Here is a 19,867-nt window from a genome sequence, read left to right as displayed (position 1 = left end):
GACAGTGCATAGGGATCAGTGATTTTAAACTGGATTTAGGTTTGGGCTCTCACTGTTGCTTTAGGTCAGGGGTCACCAAATCCGATCCTCAAGGGCACCTATCCAGCATGTTTTATATGCAGTCCTACAACAACACACCTGATTCAAATGATCAGCTCCACAAACAGGTTGAACATTTGCAATTGTCAGACTCGACACCTTCCTGAAGAGGTTTACGACTGCCATAAGATGGCAGCAAAGGACTCATTTCCTATTGGACAGGACAACAAGCTGACTCAATGAAGCTTTACCTAACTTCAACATAGTTCCTTGGCACCCAGATGCCTCAACATGGGCACTAAGCATTACGTCAATATGATATAGTATTGATGTGGCGGGTCAGACAGGGTGGCGGGTCAGAGCTTGCTTTGACAAAGGAAGTGTAAGGCGCTCCTTCCCTCCGCTAGCCTATGGGAGGTCCTTGGGCAAGACTGAGTACCCATTTAGCCCCCCTTGTCAGGGTCACGATGAAGCCACGGGAAGCAGGTGGTGGATGAAGTTTGAAGGCAGCCAGAGAGTATCTTTGTTACTGGTTTTGGACTTCGTCGTGCTGAGCAAAGGATACCCTTAGGTACAATGGTCAGGACAGCCGCCCAGTATGGGCACTGCTCGGACAGAAAGCAATTGCAACCTACTGTCTGTAAAATTGCAAAGAAAGCCATGGAAAGACATTCAATGCTTAAATCGAAGAACAGCGTGGATGGGGTTCTCAAGAACAACCAGTTCATAAAAGCTTCGGATGACAGAGAAGAATGGAGGGCCATGGCCGTCAATGCCTGTTCCAGGCAAGACAGATGATTGATGTGTGTGTGTGTGTGTGTGTGTGTGTGTGTGTGTGTGTGTGTGTGTATATATATATTTTTTTTTTCAATATTTAATCGCAATTAATCGCATTTTTTGTATTGCTAACTATAGTTAATCGCACATTTTATTTTTTGCAAAAAATACCTTGATTGTTTTCTGATCCATGAATTTAGCAAAGTTTGATACCCTTAATATAAAGAAGAGGATTGAGTTTCATATGCAGACACATTTTTTAGTGAATTGAATTCAATTTATAAAAAGTCACACAAACAGCCCTCAACAGTCCATTCTAAGAATTCAAAATTTGGGCAATATAAAAAATACAACATGCATATGAAATGTAAACAAGGACTCAGCCTATAGTGCAACAAAGCATTTTTAAAGATTATTTTGAACTTAGCAGCAATATAGCTATGAAAATCCTATAAATGTACACTCTCCACCTGTTATTATGAATGTGAAATTGCCCCTATATTTTTTTAACAATAAAATACATTTTGAATCAGAAATAAGGGAAAACAGTGACAATCCAATACAACTATTGTTTATGGAAAGGATTTGGGGATTTTCTTGACTGATTTTTCTGCCAGAATGAATAGAAAAATATCAATTTAATAAGACGCAAAAAGTAGACTGCTCTTTTTGGGTGGCAAATAACATGCTGCAGTCTAGATCTGGCCCAGGCATTGAGTTTTATATGTAATCGAGAGCAAATTGAATTGATTTTGATCTGGTTTTATCAACACAAGGTGAAGTAGAACCCCCCCCACCTTTCCATTTTCTGTATGTGGCCCTCCATGGAAACGTTTGGATATCCCGCTGAGACGGTATGACTTGACACCCTCCAAACCATGCAGGCCTGCTTAGCAGATACTTATTGTGACTATAAATCTTGCAGGCGTGTTGGGACTTCATTGAAGTTGGCGAGCCGACAGTGGCTTTCAGCACCATGCAGGCTATGAAAGGTGGCGAGGGTGACGGATGCCCGGGGGCCTCTGCTCGATGAATTAGCCAAGGGGTTGGCGAGGAGTCAGGTCAAGTGCGGCTTTGTGCAAGCGGACATCGGGGCGCTCACTACACAGGAGCCTGAAAAGAAGTTTTGTCTCAGTTGGGGCAAGGATATGAAAGAGAAGAAAGGAGGAGGGACAGAGAGAGAGGCTAATGTCAAGTAGAACATAGGAATGAGCGTACTATTTTGTGGAGAAATATATATATATACGTATATATATATCCAAATCATTAAATCCTTCAAACTCTTCGTCCTCCGTGTCACTTACAAACAAAGCCGTTAATGATGCCAGTAGTACTTGGGGCCCTTCGTCATCCCGTGATCAAATCTTTGTCCTTTATGTAAACAACCGCCGCGCCGCGCCACTGACGTCACTTGAAATTCAAATTACAGTAATCCCTTGCTACATTGCGGTTCGTTTATCGCAGTTTAACTTTTTATTTTTTTTTTATTTTGAAAATTTGTGAAAAAATTAACATATGTCGCTCCTCAGTATAAGTCGCCCCACCCACCCAAACTATGAAAAAAACGCGATTTATAGTCCGAAAATTACGGTATGTAGATAGATAGATAGATAGATAGATAGATAGATAGATAGATAGATAGATAGATAGATAGATAGATAGATAGATAGATAGATAGATAGATAGATAGATAGATACGTGCGGTGAGGTTAATGACTGGGGAGGGACTGACGTCACCGCCCCCCGGTAAAATTTGTCCGACACCTAACCGTGTCACAGAAAAGGTTGGGGAACGCTGCTCGGGAGTGGCTTATTCATTATTTCATTTGAAATATTTTAATTAAAATCACATATCAGCAGTCTTCACACATAAAAACATGGAATCAAAAACTTGTTTTCGATCGTGCGTACCACTCCGTTTGAAAAAACATGCTCCGAAGTCCCGTTGTCCGAATCAAAACTTTGAACTCCGGAGTTGGTCTTCCTTTACTGATGACCACCTGCTTCGACCGAAAATTCATAGTTGAAAATCGTTTGGATATGTAGTCCTCCATTGTAAACCGAAATGTAAAAAACGAAAAAAAATGAATGTAAAATGAAATAAATGGACGACTGCTCCTCAGTAAATTTGAACTGGAGATCTCTTTTGACCCGCGCAAAGTGCGGCGTCCGGCCGTCGTCGGTCATCGTCCCGACCGTCCGAGTGTTTTTCGCCGAGCGAGCGGACGAAGCGGTAGTCGACGGGGTGGCGGCGGCGGCGGTGCCGCCGTCCGACTCGGGGGCCTCCGAGTCGTCTTCCGTTTCGACCGTGGGCATGCTGCGGTCAAGCGACAAGATGGCGTCCCGCCGAGTCCTTCATGGGTTCTGTCCGGAATGCATTGTTCTGCCGTCAGGACCTGTGCTGACATGACAGTAGCACACTACAGTCAATGTGGGAAATGAGAAGATCAACGCATGTTTCTGTGCAATATCCATTTGGATCGAATCAACATCAAATGTTACGTAGCATTGCAGTCGATTCGAATCATTCTTGTTGTTGCCTTCAGTGTTGGTAAAATGGCTTACTCATTTTAAGTCGGTGGTGTTACCCTCACTGCTTTCATTTCGACTCGTTTGGAGGCCTTGTAGCAATTGCAAGCAACACACGGCTATCTACAAGCAACACACGGCTATCTAGCACTTCCAAGGTGTCGTCGTCATGGTGATGCTAGCTAGCTAGCTAGCTAGCTAGCTCTTTAAATGTGCCCTCCGCCGGCCGCGACACCAGCTCAGTGGCCCAGTAGTAGAGTGTCCGCCCTGAGACTGGAAGGTTGTGGGTTCAAACCCCGGCCGGGTCATACCAAAGACTATAAAAATGGGACCCATTGCCTCCCTGCTTGGCACTCAGCATTAAGGGTTGGAATTGGGGGGTTAGATCACCAAATGATTCCCGAGCGCGGCACCGCTGCTGCTCACTGCTCCCCTCTCCCCCAGGGGATGGATCAAAATCACATGGGGATGGGTTAAATGCAGAGGACAAATTTCACCACACCCAGATGTGTGTGTGACGATGATCATTGGGACTTTAACTTATTCTACAGGTAGGCACATGAGGCATCCCAGGATCACTAGCACCCCCTGCCATAAGGCTGAAGAACCTTTTTTTCGTAAGGTCTCTTTTCAAAGCCGTTTTGCTCATCTAAAGCAGGGGTGTCAAACTAAATTTTTTCGCGCGCCACATTATAGTCAATTCTTTCGGAGGGCCATTATGACTGTCAATCCAAATAAATGTATGAGCACCTCACATTATATACAGTAAAAGCTACAAAACAAACTGACAAATAACTTGTTTTCAAATCAGACGAATAAAAACTGGTCAGATATATAAAAAAAAATAGATTATTAAAAGTGAAGGCAATTTGCAATTCTAGTAATGACACGAATTTGATGCACAATTTGTCTTCGTGGGCCACATAAAAAGATGTGGTGGGCCGTATCTGGCCCCCGGGCCTTGAGTTTGACACCTGTGATCTAAAGAAACACGACGTTATCTATCTATCTATCTATCTGTCTGTCTGTCTGTCTGTCTGTCTGTCTGTCTGTCTGTCTGTCTGTCTGTCTGTCTGTCTGCCTGCCTGCCTGCCTGCCTGCCTGCCTGCCTGCCTGCCTGCCTGCCTGCCTGCCTGCCTGCCTGCCTGCCTGCCTGCCTGCCTGCCTGCCTGCCTGCCTGCCTGCCTGCCTACCTGCCTGCCTTGCCTGCCTGCCTGCCTGCCTGCCTTACCTGCCTGCCTTGCCTGCCTGCCTTGCCTGCCTGCCTGCCTGCCTGCCTGCCTTACCTGCCTGCCTTACCTGCCTGCCTGCCTGCCTGCCTTACCTGCCTGCCTTACCTGCCTGCCTTGCCTGCCTGCCTGCCTGCCTGCCTGCCTGCCTGCCTGCCTTACCTGCCTGCCTGCCTGCCTGCCTTACCTGCCTGCCTTACCTGCCTGCCTTGCCTGCCTGCCTGCCTGCCTGCCTGCCTGCCTGCCTGCCTGCCTGCCTGCCTGCCTGCCTGCCTGCCTGCCTGCCTGCCTGCCTTGCCTGCCTGCCTGCCTGCCTGCCTTACCTGCCTGCCTTGCCTGCCTGCCTTGCCTGCCTGCCTGCCTGCCTGCCTGCCTTACCTGCCTGCCTTACCTGCCTGCCTGCCTGCCTGCCTTACCTGCCTGCCTTACCTGCCTGCCTGCCTGCCTGCCTGCCTGCCTGCCTGCCTGCCTGCCTGCCTGCCTGCCTGCCTGCCTGCCTGCCTGCCTGCCTGCCTGCCTGCCTGCCTGCCTGCCTGCCTGCCTGCCTGCCTGCCTGCCTGCCTGCCTGCCTGCCTGCCTGCCTTGCCTGCCTGCCTTACCTGCCTGCCTTGCCTGCCTGCCTTGCCTGCCTGCCTGCCTGCCTGCCTGCCTGCCTGCCTGCCTGCCTGCCTGCCTGCCTGCCTGCCTGCCTGCCTGCCTGCCTGCCTGCCTGCCTGCCTGCCTGCCTGCCTGCCTGCCTGCCTGCCTGCCTGCCTGCCTGCCTGCCTGCCTGCCTGCCTGCCTCAAGCTTGTGGTGTCTGTAAAATTAATTACGTCTTGTATTTAAATATATAGTGTGTAATTATTTCTGTTATGTGTCTAGTGAATAGCAGATGCTCTTATTTGAAATAAGCGGTTTGCATAAATGTTTGTATAAGAGTGGAGCTAGCTAGCTAGCTATATGGCCTTCAATAACATTAACATACAAACAGATATTTTTTAATGTGTTTTTAAGAAATGAAGATTGACTTGAAAGTATAAACAACAACAAAAGAATTTCTCGGCTTTGATGTTGAGGACTTATTGTCTTCTGACAAAAATAAATTGTTGGATTTAGATACTCAGGCCCACTTTTTGGAAACTTTAAAGGTCAAATTAAATCAAACTAGTGAAAAAAAATCAGAGGTGGTACCTTTTGATTCCCTCTTTTTTGGTAGCTATTAGAGTTACATCTGTTGCTGGTCAGCTGTATTTTATAGTTGACAAGGCAGATTTATGGTTGCAGACACACGCACACAAACACATGAACACACACTAACACACTGACTTAAAATGTTCCCATATGCTGCGAACCTGCCGAGGATATAGAAATGAAGATAATGACCTCAAGTGTACGTCTGCAGCTTTGAAGTCGCTCTCCCGGGAGCATACACACGTACACACACAGTCCCAATAGAAAATACACTCGGCGGATTGGAGGCTAACAAGTGCCTCACCTATTTGTTTGGATTAGAAAAAAATCATACGTGTCCTCTTTGGCGAGGTTAGCAAAGGTCTGCTTAGGCAAATAAAGTGGATATGTTGGATTCAATTATGGCGCCTTGCTGGAGGACTGTTTTGACATTTTGGGAAAGCTGCATGTTCATGTTCTTGATGTTCTAGAGATACAGTATGTCTTTGAAATGTGTGTAGTGCGTTGGAGAGTGAAGGAATGGGGTCGAAATACAAAAAGTCCTACCTAGCTACAAAAACAGATATGCTCAAACCTCATTGAATAAAGTACATAAGCAGAAAAGGATATTCACATATTAAATCAATAAAAGAAACACTTTGAGCTTATATTTATACCTACACACCAAATCAATAAAGAAGACATAACTAGACATTTTTGATAGATGGTAATGAGAAAGGTTTTTATAACTTTATGATCTGATATATATTTCTGAGCACTTTGAAATAACAAATGACTTTTGATATATTGCCTAAATAGCTTAATGACCCTTAAGGAACTGTGTAATGCATGCCTGATGTTTTTTCTCTAAATCATTGACACGGTTGTCTTGACTGTTCACTACTTGATTGTATCTTATGTTTTGACTAATGCTAGACGCCAGTTTTTGATTACTACTGAACACTCTGCACAGAGGGAAATATTTTGCCTAACAAAGAAAAGATACGCTTGGAAGCATAATTAAACTAAGAATATAATGACGTAAGCAAAGACATGAAGTATCAAAAGCACAAACTTTACATAGTTAGGGAACAGCAATAGATTAATGATGTCACAGCCAAAAGCTAACATAATTTCGTACAAAATGACAAAATTGAAAGAATGAGGTACGACAGTGTATGTCCAAGATTGGAGAAGAATGTTCACAGGAAGGTCATGTGGAGATAAAACCAGCAGGTGCCAGAGGGAGCCAGCCAAGGACTCGGCCAAAGATGATCGCCAAGGCCGAAAGACGGGATGGAAGATAACAGCCCCCACACACACCGAATCGCCCATAACCAGCACCCACTCCCATGGCGAACTTGCCCCACCCCAAAGACTCATCACCCATCAAACTCGGACCACACTGGCATGTGCAGCTGATATAAGCTAACCAAAGAACCCTGAACGTTGCCATTTCTGAATGGAGACTTTCCGCTCTTGAAGGGCCCAGCGCTGTATTGTACTTTCCTGAAAACAGAGCTTTTTGAACAAGAATTGTGATTGAACTCAACCAACCTGTGTAAGTCTAATTTCTGCTTCAGTGTCTTAGCATTTTCCTAAATCTGAAGAAATCAAACGAGCACACAGTGAGTAAATTGGATAACAGGCGATTGGCAATGGCTTTTGCCGTGAGGCGCAGATAACGCGCTCTCTAAATTGTGGACAAAATCCAACAAGACCACAAAGTCAAAGGAAATGGGTCGGTGTTCCAAAAGCTGCTCCAGTGCTCTGTTAATACCACCGTGCATCTCATTAGTTTGACTAATAAAACAAAAAGGAATGCTTGGTTATGTAATAGCTTGATGCATTTTTTGTAAATAGCTGATTTTTTTTTCGTATTACGTCAAGTGTAACTCTTCATGGTCCTTAGGTTGTAAACAGCCTCGGCTTAGGCTCACTGCCCATTTTTTCAGTTTTTTTTTTTGCAAAAAATATAAAAAAAAGAAAATAAATAAAAGTGGTTTGTAGTTAAACGTGCGGCAATTTTAGATTAGACGACCCAATGCCGTATGGTGTTCCGCAGGGTTCAATATTGGGGCCGTTGCTGTTTGCATTGTATTTGCTGCCCTTGGATTTCATCTTTAGTAGGCATGGTATTTCTTTTCACTGCTCTGCGGATGACAGTCAGGTCTATGTCCTGCTAAGAAAAAAGATTGTTTCTCTTCAAGGCCACTTTTGTTCTGTCTGGTGGAAATAAAAGCCAGAAGGACACTAAACGTCTTGAACTTCAACAAAAAGAAAACAGAAGTTATGGTGTTTGGTCCCCGTGGCACTTGCTCCATATGGGTTTAGTCCCCAGTCTGTGATGCTGCGACTGTGAGTGTGAATAATTGTTTCTCTATACTGTAGGCACCCTGAGATTGACTGACCGTTCACGCATGGACCTGATAAGCAATGTAGAGAATGGATGGATGAACAGATAACAGATTCATTCGAATACTGAGCCCTCAAACACTCATACTGGTTAAAGAAGATAGCCTCCTGCTCCCTATGATACACCACTTGTGTGATCACATCTGATTTGGGATCAGGTTCTTGGGAACCACTCTTAACCCCAGACATGTGAGGGCACCAAAAGATGGCGGGATTTGATGTCGGTGGTGAGCACAGGAGTGTGCCGGGGGGTCAAAGACCAGCATGTCCTGGTCAACAAAAACAGCACAAGTCAAGTTGCAGAGAAGAGGCACACGCTCCCAGAGAGAAGGGCTGCTATCATCTGTTCTTATTTTATCTTTTGTCAAGCAGCATGTGGAAAATGATCTTCGCTGTGAGTTATTTGCAGAGCTGGATTCCGTGTTATTTCATTCCCAAGCAGAGACATAACAGAGAGGGTCTCCACTTTCATGCAGGTGGTCCCTCGGCCTTGTTCAAGGGCGCTGTGTGCGTTAGGGCGGGGAGTGTAGAAGTTCAGGTGGGTGGCTGGATTGTGAGGGAAGGGGGGACAGGCAGATGCATGCGAATATAGGTAATGGTTTAACATTTCATGGCCCGCCCACCCAATGTAAAGATTGTGTTAATTCATTAGTTTGCTTTGGTTTCATGCACTAATGACGACACTTCACCTCCCCCACCCTGACCCATCACCCAAGGTTCTATTAAGTTGAAGATATCGCTAACTCCAGTTTGACATACAGTAAACCCCCCTGCATCGTGGGTCCCAAATTCACACTCCGGCAATTTTGTGTTGTTGTTTTTTTTGGACTGTTAATATAACTATTTGTAGTCTACCTTTAGTAAAGTGTAGAATGCAGTGTAATTCCACTTTCAACCACTTGAATTCAGGACACTTATGTAGTAAGAGAAGGTGTAAATTTGAAAGAAGAAGAGCGAAAACAAAGAATTTCAACGCAGTCTAGCTTTTGTTAAAAATTATTGATTGTTATCGGCTGTAATTCTGTTTTCAAACGCTACAGGAAGTGACAGCTCATTTTATAATGTGCATCATTGGACATGATTATTGGTGTATTTTGGGAGATAAGTTACATTTGTTAGTTTGAGAAAAAAATGAATTTACTTACTGTAAACGGAAGAATCTGTACACTGTACAATATTTTAGTATTTTAAATGATTTGCGATTCAGATTTTTTAAAATTAGACGTGGGGAATTTACGTTTTAGATATCTGTAACTAGATGCATGACAGGTCAAAATAAAATAACATGTATGACGACAACTGTATCTCCAACTGGAGTTACAGATAATTAGCTATTCATAATTTGCAAGCGGATGTCTGCAACTGAATTGTATGAGTGTGGTAGGAAACCCGTATAGAGTGCGTGAATGGCAAAAGTGACATAATTTGTCCTAAGTAAAACGACATTGCTGATATCTTTAATTTAGCTTTGACTAGACAAAACTGAATTACAGATAATTGTATCTGTTGTTTGGACTAGTCCCAATTATGTTACAGATCATCTTGGATGAAAATTCCAAATTACTTAATTACAGCTCTGACATTGTATGTATGGTTTTACAAAATACCTCTCTAATTGGGTTGCCATTGGACCGTATGGATGATCGACACTTCTTGTGAGAACGGCAATAGCGTCCCCACGTGTGTTTCTTTGCTTTAACCTCGAACGGTGTGACATGAGGGGTTAGTTTGGAGAGTGTGTATGCGTGATCATGATCCTGTCTGATGAGGGAACGGCCCCTTGGAGCGAGACTATTATGTTCAGCGCAAGGATCCAGCCTCAAACAGATGTTAGGCGGCCTTTGTAAAGGCCTTGGCACGCAGCCCGGGCCTACCTATCTGCACAGCTATTTACATGGCAATCCAGCTGCTCGCTCTCTTTTCCTGCTCGCTCTCTCCCTCTCCTGCCGCTCGTATTTGCATGGCCCCGCTCTCCCCTCGCCGTTTGAAATCAAATACCCGCTCACGTATAAACTTTGATCAATCAAAGCCACTAATTTGTTTAGCTGACAAGACAGCTGAATTCAGGTTCGCTTGGGGAGGGGGGGTGGAGGGAGGCCAGGCGGTTTGGATCCCAGAATATCTTTCTGCTGACGCAAACCTTTAGCCCACGATTTATTCTTAGTTATTTTTCCCTCTTAGAAAACACGACTGCATCGCTGATAGTCTTACCTACTGCACTTTTTTGTCTGTCCGCTGGAGATGTGGACATTTCTGTTTTCTCACTCATTGTATGAGCTGACGCCGGAAGTTTAGGGCTGCCTTTAAGTCATGTTGCCATCGAGCAGGTTGCCAAAATCCTTGAGATGGAACTGAAATAGCCACTTTTTGGTACCCCTTTGCAAGGCGGCGAGGTTCCCAAAGGGTGGCGCAAGAACGGGAAGAACACAAGATGCACCTTTTCTCAAACTAACCTTCTCTTAGAAAAATCTTTTTTGGGGGTCCAAAACGTGATCATCAGGATTTTCAATCATCTTGCAATTTTACATTGTGTCAGATTGTAGAGACTTTAGACCATCAAACATGTATTGTATCGTACCGTACCGTACCATACTGTACTGTACCGTATCGTATCGTATTCCAGTCCAGTCCAGTCCAGTCCAGTCCAGTCCAGTCCAGTCTAGTCTAGTCTAGTCTAGTCTAGTCTAGTCTAGTCTAGTCTAGTCTAGTCTAGTCCCCATACTATATGTAGGTACCTGTATGGAAAAAAAAAAAAAATCTAGAGCCATTTGTTGCAACTGATGATTTGGTGACTCTTGGGGGTCCAGGAACGGCAGTTTGAGAACCTCTGTCTCAGAGTGCAGAAGCAGTTCCAGTGAGTGTCAGTGAGAAGAAACATCATCTTTAAGCGGAAGAAATTGGAGTCAAGTCAGTAGAGGGCGCTAATGTTTTCTCAGCCGACACTTCACATTGCCTCACGCAAGGTGATGCTAAGACAAATGGAGAGTCATTTCTTCATTAAAGAGGGAAGTTCAGCTTTTTGTTTGTTTTTAAGATTCTGTCTTTACGTGTGATGAGTCCTGTCTCGTTTGTGCAATCAAAGCTGTTTGTTCGTCTGATGCCTCTGCTAATCGCAGTTAGCCCTGCCACATTATGGAGGTCATTTTCTGTTAAGAGTGATGCACCCTTTGGCACGACTATGTAGGCCTGCGCACGTGAATGCTTAGTTTGTTTAGCAAATAGGATTAACACGGGCGGCTCGGTGGCGCACTGGGTAGCACGTCCGCCTCACAGTTAGGAGGGTGCGGGTTCGATTCCACCTCCGGCCCTCCCTGTGTGGAGTTTGCATGTTCTCCCCGGGCCCGCGTGGGTCTTCTCCGGGCACTCCGGTTTCCTCCCACATTCCAAAAACATGCTTGGTAGGCCGATTGAAGACTCCAAATTGTCCCTAGGTGTGAGTGTGAGTGCGATTGGTTGTCTGTCTCTGTGTGCCCTGCGATTGGCTGGCAACCAGTTCAGGGTGTCCCCCGCCTACTGCCCGATGACGGCTGGGATAGGCTCCAGCACGCCCGCGACCCCCGTAGGGACTAAGCGGTTCAGAAAATGGACGGATGGATGGATTAACACAAGGCATGTCTTTCCTATGCTCACGGACAGGAAGCGGTTCTCTCCAAGAGACCTTTTCATTAACTCAAAGAGCATTTTGGCAATGAGGGTACACAAAACCACTGATGAAGCCTGTGGGTTCATTGTTGATGAATTTTATCATAGGGGGAAAAATGTAAAAGAAATCCACGTAAAGTCTTCAACGTCTTTAACTTTGATGTTCTGATGGCAAATAGTTGATTGAGACAATCTCTTCACTGGCAGAAAGCAGAGCGGAGGCTGAAACAGGTGCATTGTGTTCATCACGTCCTGATGGAGCAGACCGAGGGCCGAAAACATATTGGACGTGTTTGCAAACAGATGGCCAATGTTAGCTCACTTTGTCCAGCAGGAAGGGAAAGAAGTAAAAAACAATACTTTAATTGCGAGCCGCGCCAAGGACACGCGGATGGCTTGTACTTTAATTTGCAGCAGATCTCTCCAACTATTGGGAGGAAGAACCAACTTTGCTGTCTGGGATTACCACAGCAAGTTACACGCATGATATGTTCGGCACATTTTTGCCCTATCTGACGCATTTTCAATCTCGAATCTCAAATCTAAAAAAATATATACCGTATTTGCCGGTGTATTGGTCGACCTTTTTCAATCCAAAATCGACGAAAAAAATCGACCTCGACTTATACACCGAGTCATAAAATTTAACTTCGTATTCATCGCTTCAAATGTGATGGTAACCAAGGCTGTTTCTCATGCATCTCATTGTGCATGGGTGTGCGTCCGTCAGGCTCATCAAACAGCGAGAAACTGAATCATTATAAAGCGTTCGTCGCATTAACACGCACCCTCAGCAACAATTTCAAATATTCTCACCTCAATAACGGAGATCGAAAGCCAGGCAGCGACGATGACTGCTAGGGGGAAGTACTGGGTATTGAGCGAATGTGCGAGTCATCGCGTGTCAAGCAACGACAATAACTACCGGTACGTAAGCATTCAATCGCCATGTCTAAATGAATGTCGTTGGCACTTAGAAAATATTCGCCAAACTTGGCCAGACTTCCAGGGGAAGAGGCCGAATTTTCACTTGTTCTGGCCGACCGGAGGAACCAGCCGAGGCGGACACTTTACGGCGGTTGAGTCGTTGGCACTTAGAATATATTCGCCAAACTTGGCCGGACTTCCAGGGGAAGAGGCCGAATTTTCACTTGTGGTGGCCGACACGGGGAACCAGCCGAGGCGGACACTTTACGGCGGTTGAGTCGTTCGCACTTTGAAAATATTTGCCAAACTTGGCCAGACTTCCAGAGGAAGAGGCCGAATTTTCACTTGTGGTGGCCGACCGGAGGAACCAGCCGAGGCGGACACTTTACGGCGGTTGAGTCGTTGGCACTTAGAATATATTCGCCAAACTTGGCCGGACTTCCAGGGGAAGAGGCCGAATTTTCACTTGTGGTGGCCGACACGGGGAACCAGCCGAGGCGGACACTTTACGGCGGTTGAGTCGTTCGCACTTTGAAAATATTTGCCAAACTTGGCCAGACCTCCAGAGGAAGAGGCCGAATTTTCACTTGTGGTGGCCGACATGGGGAACCAGCCGAGGCGGGCACTTTACGGCGGTTGAGTCGTTGGCACTTAGAAAATATTCGCCAAACTTGGCCGGACTTCCAGGGGAAGAGGCCGAATTTTCACTTGTTCTGGCCGACATGGGGAACCAGCCGAGGCGGACTCTTTATGGCGCAAGAGCCGTTGGCACTTAGAAAATTTGAACCGTGCGGCGTGCGCGAGTGCGCGGCCCGCTGGAAGTCGAATGAGGCTCCGCGATTTCATCCGCGGTGCTTATAAAGTGCCGATCCGCTCGGCCGGAGCTATTTTCGGCCACCCGGCGCGTGTGCACGGCCTCCCGGCTGTGCCGGGCGGCGTGCGCGAGCTCGCCGGCTGCTGGAAGTCGAATGAGGCTCCGCGATCTCCTCCGCGGTGCTTATAAACAGCCGATCCGCTCCGCGGGAGGTATTCCCGGGGACTTGGCGCGTGCGCATGGCCTCCCGGATGCGCCGGGCGGCGTGCGCGAGCTCGCCGGCTGCTGGAAGTCGAATGAGGCTCTGCAATCTCCTCTGCGGTGCTTATAAAGAGCCGGTCCGCTCGGCGGGAGCTATTTCCGGCCACTTGGCGCGTGTGCACGGCCTCCCGGTGGTGCCGGGCGGCGTGCGCGAGTGCGCTGGCCGCTGGAAGTCGAATGAGGCTCCGCGATCTCCTCCGCGGTGCTTATAAAGTGCCGATCCGCTCGGCTTGGAGCTATTTCCGGCCTCCTGGTGGTGCCGGGCGGCGTGCGCGAGCTCGCCGGCCGCTGGAAGTCGAATGAGGCTCCGCGATCTCCTCCGCGGTGCTTATAAACAGCCGCATGCGCACGGCCTCCCGGAATTTGAACACATTTCGTCAATAAATTTCGCATATTGAATTTTGAAGTTTAATATAATGCAACAATTGAGCTCGACTTATACAAAGGATATATAATAAAATCGTAAATTTCCGTCGAATTTTAGGGGGTCGACTTATACACCGAGTCGACTTATACACCGGCAAATACGGTATATATATATAACCCAACCTTGTGATTGTGATTTTCCGCAATGTGCTCTTCTGTCCATTGTGTGTCATATTTTCTAGCATTCTTCAGTTACGTGCACTCCCACCTCATCTTAACACACACGCACAGACATACACACACACACACACACACACACACACACACACACACACACACACACGCACGCACGCACGCACGCACGCACGCACGCACGCACACACACACACACACACACACACACACACACACACACACTCTCACAAACATACACACGCACGCACACCTTCATCTTCCATGTTTGTATCACAGCTTTATTTCACATGTAAGGTCACGCAGCAGCATCATCATCATCATCATCATCATCATCATCATCATCATCATCATCATCATCATCATCATCATCATCATCAGCAGCAGCAGCAGCAGCAGCAGCAGCAGCAGCAGCAGCAGCAGCAGCAGCAGCAGCAGCAGCAGCAGCAGCAGCAGCAGCAGCAGCAGCACAGCTGGCATCAATATGGCAGACATCTTTCTCCGTCCATCACTGGAAACTTATATTCATAGGGCTAATCAGTTTAAAAGATAATGAAAACCGAGATTGTCTACAGAGATTAGGCCTTTAGAAATGGAGTAATCAGCGTTTTGAGAGTGAACTGACAGTGGCGTGCGCGGCAAAAGTAAGCGACGTGGGCGGAGCTCTCCGAGCCCTGATGTCATGGCAGATACAAGATAGAGGACGTTCTCCTCGGCTCCTCTCTCCATTTGCTCCTCTTTGCTGGAATGAAATTAGTCAGCGTGTAACGGATGGGGCACCTGTCAGCCAGATGTGTTTGAGTAATGAGAAAAGTGAAGCATGAAGTAAGCGTTTTGACAAAAATGTGGAGAGAAAAATTAATCTTGGGCCTAATTTCACTCCAAATATGTGTTTGGATTTATGTGGGATGATTTAACAGAGATGCTACATCTTCAATGTATTTGTAAGCATAAACGACAATGAAGCGCATTAGTGAGAACTTGTTGCTCACGTTATGTTGTTTGTTGCCCGAGCAATTTAAGCCCGTTCCGATTTTATTGATTGGATTTACACAGAGGGCCTCGTCTTAATTGGGGAGGGGCTCCCCTGTAAGCCATGAAAGAAATTATCAGCATCTTACATCTCATCCAACAAGGGGGTAACATATGTTTAGAATTTAGACTTGCATACCACCACTCCTAATTCACCAGCCAAACAGAAATTGTACACGCTTACAACTGCTGAGTGGAAAGTAACTCCAATTGGGTGAAAGAGCGAACCCAGCATTGCTCGGTCTGAAAGGGACCGAGCAATATTTAAACCCAGTGAGCTGTGCTACTTTAGTAGGATCAGAGGATACGGGCACTTGTTTTGGCCATGAAAAAGGTCCAGACAAAAGTGGGCACTTTTCCTCAGGTAAACAAACATCAGCAGCGCTTTTATGAAAGTAGCTCATATGTGTCTCATGAGAATTACATGAAGTCTGGTTAGTGTCCTTTTTTTCACCTCCCGACTTGTTTTTGCATACTTTAGTGCGAGGACTTCTTCTGGAAAGGAGCACAGGGGTGTGAATCTTTTGTCTGGGTCAGAACACACGCTTTCAGTGTGGCGGGAAGCAGCGAGGCGAACCTCGGCCCAATGACCAACGCCAATGGTATCCTCCGCTACGGCACCGGGGGGAATCTGCATTGTGAACACGGGACATAAAAGTCACATAAAGTTGCATAATCAGGTGAAAAGAGAAGCACGGAGGTCTTTATAAAAGAACTGTTCTAAGTTTGGCACTATGGCGCAGTGTTTTTTTTTTTTTTTTTTTTCTCCAGCACCACGATGCTTATATCAAGAGTGTTTAAGTGTTACGCGTATGCCAGCCGCTGCCTCCACTCTGATGCTCTTGTTTGCTAAATCTGGCCATTCATTTCTTGTGAGAGCGACCCTGACAGTGTACTCCATCCATTTCCTTCCCAGAGGAGCATGACAGGAGGCGGCCTGTACTCCGCCGCGCGCCAATAGGAGCTCAGAGTTGGGTGGTCTGTCCGTCAACAGCAGATTTGAGGCCGGGCCTGAGAAAAGCAGCTCGGCCGTATCACTTTCAAAGAGTGAAACCCAAAGCAGCGGCTGCTCTCTGCAGCCTGCCGCAGCCTCATATGCACAAAGACACCTGTTGTTCAGCTTCCATAGGAGGACTTGATCCATGGAGGTGTTCATGCCATCTTGTTTTCACTTCATTGGGTTGCACATGATAAAGTAAGTGTACTGCTGAAAACACGCTGTGTCAAAAACAGCTTTGAACATAAGGAAATAGCCAACTGTAAAGAGAAACACAAGGTTCAACATTCCTTCAGCGGACTCTGGTCTAAGTATCGCGTCAGAGCCAGAAGATAAGGTTGTATTTCTTTCTTTATATCCATCCATCCATCCATCCATTTTCTGAACCGCTTAGTCCCCACGGGGGTCGCGGGCGTGCTGGAGCCTATCCCAGCCGTCATCGGGCAGTAGGCGGGGGACACCCTGGACAGGTTGCCAGCCAATCGCAGGGCACACAGAGACAGACAACCAATCTCACTCACACTCACACCTAGGGACAATTTGGAGTCTTCAATCGGCCTACCAAGCATGTTTTTGGAATGTGGGAGGAAACCGGAGTGCCCGGAGAAAACCCACGCGGGCCCGGGGAGAACATGCAAACTCCACACAGGGAGGGCCGGAGGTGGAATCGAACCCGCACCCTCCTAACTGTGAGGCGGACGTGCTACCCAGTGCACCACCGAGCCGCCCTCTTTCTTTATATCATAAAATATAATTATTAGGGGTGCAACGAAAACCGAGTACGAAGTGTTTTTTGATTTTAAAGATCTGAGGACGACGAACCAAATTATTCCACTCTAAAATATACAATTCAATTCAATCATAACGCACCCTATCGATTGTGATATGTATCAATTCTTCGTTTATTGGAGTTGCACACCCCTAATATATATATATATATATATATATATATATATATATATATATATATATATATATATATATTATCACACGTGTCAAACGCAAGGCTCGGGGGCCAGATACGGCCCACCACATCATTTTATGTGGCCCGCGAAGACAAATTGTGCATCAAATTTGTGTGTCATTACTAGAATTGCAAATTGTCTTCACTTTTAATATTTTTAAAAAAAATATTTACATATCCTACATATATATGTATATGAGCCATAACATTGAATAGAATCATAAACCAAATTCTTCTTAGCTACACATTCTGCCTAGAAAAGGTGATCTTATTGCTGCAGATACTAGAAAGCCACCTCGCAAAAAAAAACATTGATCATGGTGTTGTTTAGTACATTGCCAATTGAAGCGAATGAAAGCACAGAAAAAAGGGTGCGCACTGCCCCAAGTGGTTAGTGTACCACATCTAACTCATGCTCATCATAAGTCGTTAAACACGTATTTTCTTTGTTCAAGCTTTATATGACCACATAACAATTATTGCAAGCAGTTGTGCTTTGTTTCTTTTCTTGTTATTAAAAAGCAGATTACAAGATGTGTGACAATGAAGCATCTTGTAAACACTCTCTTTTCATCAGTGTTGATTTCATTGAGTGAAGCCAAGCTGTGATGAGACTTTCTGTACTTTAAATGAGAAATGACACATGGAGTAATTTCATTGATTTGTCTTTGGACACCACTGCTTTATTGTGTTTCCCTCCACTGTGCAACAAATGGGCGTTGATGCCTTATGAAGGCCAGACACTTTAGTTATACTCAAGTGCTAATTGCAGTAAATAGAAAACAGAGAAAGACAATTGTTAAAAGCTGACTTTAAAAGCTTGACTGTATTTGATCGACGACTTTGATCTGTGGAGACGTGTAAAGTTCACGAGCGAGATCCTGCATGTGATGTAAAATAATTGAGTGTTTTAAGATGGCCAGATTATTGACATGTTATGTATTTGTGTTAGATTACATTTAGTTTTGTTTCATATTATGCCATGTTTTGCCTGTGTCTTTTTTTCACGTCACGTTTGCTTGATAGGGTTTCATCTCCACCTGTTGTTAGCTCTGTTTCTTGTGTTAGCCAATCAGGTCCCTCCAGCCAGTCGTGTCTTGTCCAGGCGTGCCTCATTGTCTCCACATTGTTGCATGTTGGCAAGTGTGATTCCACGTGTTGCCTTGAGACTTTAGATTTAGAGGGTTTTTTTCCCTATCAATCTTGTTTGTCTGTTGTTTAATAAATGTTTTTTTTTAGAATCAACCTGCTCCACTGGCTTGCTTCTCCTCCCTGCACTTGTGTTGTAGAACTTATTCTTCCAACACCACAAAAGCTCAAAACATTGAGAGTTTGAAATTTCTTGGCTCTTTAATTTTCAACATAGTCTGTGGCATGAGAACAACCAAAAGACGAACACTTTAAAATAATTGAGCAAAGAAGGGTAAGCCTGTCGGCTACCTAAAACTCTCTCGTTCAATATGAATGGCGAGGGTAATTTGATAAGGCGCCACCACTCTCTGGGATCAAGCAGTGTGAGTGGAGGCTTTGTTTGTGTGCCAAAAGGATTTATGGAATCAAATACAAGTTTTCATTTCCTTGTCTGAGTATACATGGGGGGGATTAGAAGAGGAAATATGTGACCAAAGTAAAAATGACTTACCAGAGGTATTGCGATCTACTTTTACTTGTTATCCTCCTCCAATGTGGTATTTCTCTGGTGAGCTTTGTATTTCAGTGGGATTCAATTATTCTCTCTAAAACAGTACAACACAGTAGTGAGTAGTAGCAACATACTTTTACCCCATTGCATGCTGTTCGTAACCTTTAACCTCATACTTTAAGACCGACATAAACCGATGACCTCCTGTATAATCGCTTTAACGACATGAAAATTAGAAGAAAAAAAAATCCAAGCTATCCTAAATAAAAAAAATGTGGCCGGTGTCTTTTGACTAACGTGAGAACACACTTCTCTAATCTTATAATGCAAGTTAGCAGCACGCATAGTGTAGAGGATGAAAGTGTACGTCAACATGTGTTAGACATGCAGCACAACAAATGGGTGTAACTTGACAATTTGAGATGTTGTAATGTAAAAAGACAACACCGTTTAAGTTGTTTGAAGAGAAGTAACAAGGGTTAGGTTTGAGGTCTGTTCTCAATGCTTTTGTTTCCTCACGCATGTTTAAGTGCGTACGTGATCGAAAATCCCATCAACATGTGTCCTGTGGCTGCAGTCATGTTCTGAAAAGCAGACAACATTCCTTTTAAATCACTTTCTATCTTACACACTAAATACTAAAAATTAACGTTACGATGAGATGGATGACGTACAATAGCTGCCTTTTTTCCCCCCTCCTGCGTTTGTGTACTCTTTCATCTGTCAATTTCTGAAAATACGACATTCCTCTCCGCTCTCACTGACATCCTTTCACGACTCTGAAAAGTTACTGTAATATCGCAGCGAGCTCACGAAAGACCCTTGCCACGAGCCCACCAGAGACTCTTGACGGGTGCTGACCATAAAAACTTGATGGAACTTTTTGGGCCT

Source organism: Syngnathus scovelli, chromosome 1 (assembly GCF_024217435.2).
Source record: "Syngnathus scovelli strain Florida chromosome 1, RoL_Ssco_1.2, whole genome shotgun sequence".
Lineage (NCBI taxonomy): Eukaryota > Metazoa > Chordata > Actinopteri > Syngnathiformes > Syngnathidae > Syngnathus > Syngnathus scovelli.
This window is presented reverse-complemented; position numbering follows the sequence as displayed.